Consider the following 5,000-nt stretch of genomic DNA (forward strand, 5'->3'; position numbering starts at 1 on the left):
ATTGATTTGTGATTCTTTTTGCAAAAAGACACATTGTTGAGTAAATTCCTCACTGCCTGTATAAGGGGCAGAGGCAGAATGGGGTTGTTTGCTTCTTGCTCTGTACTGTTGAAACGTGGGTGTACTGGCATTTAGACCACTTGTTTTCATTGCAGTACATCTTTCCCTGGCCTCCAACTCAGTTTTCAGTGCAGTCAACAAGGCATCAAGATTCCATGATTCCTCACTGCCAAACTTACGGCTTACAACTGAGGGGATTTTTTCCATCACGACTGGGACTAATAAATCCCCAAAGGACCGTGGTTCAACTCCTAATGCATTCAAGCCTCGAATGTTGATTTCAATCTTGTCAAACAATTCACGTAATTTCTTTGTTCCATGCACTGAATTTACAGACGGAAGTTTCAATAAGGCATCCATATAATTTGATATCAGCAACTGCGGTTTACCAAATCGGTCCTTAAGAATGTCAATGGCTACTTTATAATTTTCTGCGGTCAGAGGCAGTCCATCAATTGCGGATTCAGCATTGCTCGTTACACAACTCTTCAGATAGGTGAAATTTTCAATGGCCAGATGCAAGTATTTCCATCGACAGCAGATTGAAATGTGTCTCAGAAACCCTGCCGTTGTCGATAATTTCCCGAAAATGATTTGAGTTAGAGTTTAGGTAGTTTCACTTTCGCGCTTTCGGTATTTCTGGTACTACTATTTTCCTGATTTGTCGCATGGGCCTGTGTTTGTTTGCCATGTTTCCCTTTCTCCAAACTCAAATCGAACTCACCAGAATCTTCTATTTATTTCTCCACTTCCTTTGGTTTGGTGAGCTCTAATATTGCTTCATGCAGGTGTTTTGTCGTTTCCAATTATTCAGTCAACAAGGCTTTCAGAGCCGTTAACTTTTCCCTTGAACGACGTTAAATCTCCAACTTGTTCTGTCAAAATTTTCTCCACATTCCCCACTGTTTTGTACACAAAGGTCCTGTGTGCGTTTCGTATTTTCCTGTTGTTATCGACATTCATGACGCTTTATGTCCATAAACCCCCTTTTAGAGTAGAATTCGCCTTTTTCCAATTCAAAAAATCCTTCGATGACGGCAACAGGTTTGTTGTTCTACTCCTTCTTGTATTTCATACGACTCGAAAGGACCATGTAATGAATATTTTTGGTATATTTATTTCATTTCCTGGTGAATGATCTCTTTACAGTTTTCCATACGAATTACCTCGTCACTCGACGGTTTTAAGGCCTTAGCACGGTTAAAATCTAAAACTCAATACGCAACTTGACCCTCGAAGCGATCCGACGATCGATCAAAAACTCAGACTAAGTCCTTCTTTACACGTGACTTTCTTCCCGCCAAACCTATGTCAAACCTATTTTTAACAGAGTGCAAAGGAGTGGATTAGTGGTGTAGCAAAGCGGATAAAACGTGACGGAAATGATATGTTGTCTAACATACAGAGCGTGAGATCGAAGAGCTCCAAAACTTCCCAGTTGTCGACCACTTCTTCCAGAGCTAAAGCACTCGAGGCTAAGGCAAAGCCTGCTGAGTTGGAAGCAAGACTGGCACAACTAGATCATGTTAAGGCGGCCAGGAAAGAGGCCAAATAAGTAAGATTAATAACATAATTCACTGCTGCGTATGCTGTAAGTAAGGTCTATGAAGCTTCCATTAAGGACGACAATGAGCAGTATCTAGGCTCAGATGAACCGGATGACGAGCCAGACATAGGAACTCATTGCCAAATTGGAAGGGAAGGTGGGCAAGGTTCTGAATTTAAGGAATTCTCCCTCTCGGGCAGAGAACCGAACAGTCAATTAGCTGTGGCATGAAGCTAATTCAATCAGCCCAATCACCAGACAAACAGTTGAAGGACCACCTCAACCATAATGCTCCTGAATTGGAATTATCGATTCCTCTGTGACAGCACATCGTTAATGACAACATCACAGGAACTGCGAACAACGTTATTCCAAATGGAGAAGATGGCAATTCTCCAAAGATTTATAATGAAGCGCACACGTCTTTCTGGGGAAGAAGGGAAGCTTCGAACGTCCCAATCACCGCCCACAAGAAAGAAATCAAATTATTTTTGAGTGAGTGAGAAAATGAACTACTTAGTGACATACACGGCTGGAAGAGCGCGAGCCCTTCTTGAAAACTTTCAAGGACTCACAAACGGCTCTCAGATTGCATTACAAGTTCTAAACCAAGGTTTGGTCAAGATGCTATGATTGTGGAAGCTTTGAAAGCGTTAGGGTTAGGGTTAGGGTTACGGTTAGGATTATGGTTAGGGGGAAATTTCACTAACTTGTGTTTTCAGAAGATTGTTTTAAGCACCTAAACAGTATTTAAGCGTAGGAGCTGATCTTGTTTGAAGTTCGTCCTTTCTTGGTTGCATTTTTCCGATCCTTATTCCAAGCCAAACTGCCGTGTTTCAATGAAATACATCAAAATGTGGATGATTTTCATCAGTAAAACTTTTATTTGACTTTGAGCTGACAAAGTTTGTTCTTTTTTTTGTTTGTTTTTTATATGGCTTCTAATTTTAGCGTGATTCCTATTTGCTGGCTATTGACAGTTGACTCTGGCTTTTTTTCCTTTTCCATTCGCTCGCTAAGGGTGTGCTTGTTTTCTTTTAAAACTCATGCGGTGCAAGAACATTTCATTGCCAAACTGGTCAATTCCAAGTTAAATTTTACTCAAAAGACCGATATCGTACTCATCGCTTCGTGATTCATGCGATATCGGTTTTTAGCGTAAAATTTACCGTGGCATTCACTAGTCAGGGAATGAATTTTTCTGTAGAAGAAAGCAAAGAAAATGATTTAATTATGAAAGCAGCAACCGGAAACATTTAAACGCGGACAATTCGGCAGTAAGAATAAATAACCAGGGAGCTCCGCTTTTAGGCTTGGATAAATCTATATATATTATGTACAGAATCCTTGACTGAGAACACTCCATTACATATGAGAGAAACAACAGTATCCTAGTGAAAGTTAAGGCTGACACTCTGCATTCCATCCCAGGTTTACAGATAGTATGCGAGTAACCACCCTCGCAAGTGATGTTAGCAAACCGAAGCCTTCAAAATTTAAACCTTTGTCTATCAGAGACACCTGCGAGGCTTGCAAAGGATCACACGAAAAACATAAATGGCCTGTATTCTTGGCTAAGAATGTAAATTGGTGTCTCCAGGTATAATGCGCTTTCCTATCGTTGTCTCTCTCGTTATCATTTACAAAGGGAGTGCCATCAAAAGGGATGGTTGCACTGGGAAAGACTGTGCTCACCCATTAAATCACCACCCCCTACTACACTTGTTTTCTCCAACCACGAGCCAAGTTTACCAAGAGAAAGAAAATAGTGGTCAGAGTTCATCACCAAGTACCAGCCTACGAGTACATAACGCATCTGTTACTGATTCCGATAGAGTATTTGTTTTACTCAAGGTACAAGTCCGTGTTGTTTCTGAGAGTAGTTTGGCCCTGAGTACTTATGGTTTCGTAGACACAGCTGTTGTCAGTTCCATGATTAACCCTCGCATCGCTGCGAAATGGAAGCTACAAGGAGTCCCTGATAGAGTCAGTCTGAACACTGTACGTTACTCATACGAGTCACGACTGTGAGCTATCCCAGGCGAAATTCCACATCTCCTCAAGGCGTGAACAAGCCCCCGACTTCACTGTCAATCATGCTCTTCACATTGAAGATTTGAATGTGTCGAATCGCTACTGCTCTAATCAAGTAGACTTGTCTGTATGGCCACACCTGAAAGACGTGAAGCTGCCTAACCACCTAGTACATGTGAGTGAAGTGTCTGTCCTTATTGGTCAAGCCGTTCCACAAACAGTCATATCATCTTCGACTATTGCTGGGGCAATGATCCACAGAACGAGCCGTATGCGACCAAGCCTGTCGCAAGCAGAAAGATTTTCATACTTTCAAAGTTTGGGAAAACACGTAGAAACCTCCGTGACACGTGACAGTTGTTTTTGAATAGCGTAACAACCATGTTGAAATAGTTGCTAAGTGATGTAATGGTATAGAACTGGAAACGTAAAGGATCATGGTATTGTAAAACACGTGCGAGGTTGAAATAGAAAAAATTCTGTAGAAACTTGCTCCTGTTACTGTGATTGAACCGAAGAATAGGAACTGGATTGTTATGTTGTGTGAGTTACTTGGAGTCAGATAGTTATTTGATGTCTTATGTTGGTATCTTAGCGTTTACGGAATCGAACAAAGCCCTCACTTGGATGGTGCATTGCCGGCCCAGTCAATAAGAGAGAAGATATGCCTTAGCCAGTCGCCCTCTCAGTCTTTGAGTTTGGCTTTGAAGAGAGTCAGTCAGCCGTTTATCTGCACAAACAGGTCGAGACGTTTACGGTTTCTGAGTCGCACGGATTCATTAACACTGCTGATAGTACCAACAGCGCTAAAGTTTAAAGAGCACTGGTGATTCTGAGCAGTATAAGTAAGGTCGAGGATGGAGGATACGTGTTACGTCTTTAGTGACGGAATGAAGATCCGATATTGCCAAATAACAGGCCACAAGCTGAAATGAAATTACAACAGTTAAAGAAGCGGTTCCTGCCTGACCCAGTCAGCCACATATAATGAGGCTAAATTTGGAAATGATGTTTGCGCTATTGTCCGAAATAATTTCTACGTTGACGACTGCCTTTTCTCAGTCCCTACCACTGAAGAAGGTATTACAACATCACTACGACGTAGGCAGTTGTTGAAGAGGGGAAATTTCCGACTGACCAAGTTCACTTCCAACGACTTCACAGTTTTAGAGGCTATACCAGCTGAAGAGAGAACAGTTAAGTGTTTCGATCTGGTCAAGTTACTCCTTGGACGGACACTGGGTCCACATTGGGACACTGAGACAGACACACTAGCTGTGAAAGTGTCAACTTTCCTTGGTGAAGCTAATTGCCAGACCATCTAAGGTGAGCTCTGCATTTGATTTGCTTGGTTCCATTT

This window comes from Montipora foliosa, unplaced genomic scaffold (assembly GCF_036669935.1).
Source record: "Montipora foliosa isolate CH-2021 unplaced genomic scaffold, ASM3666993v2 scaffold_471, whole genome shotgun sequence".
Lineage (NCBI taxonomy): Eukaryota > Metazoa > Cnidaria > Anthozoa > Scleractinia > Acroporidae > Montipora > Montipora foliosa.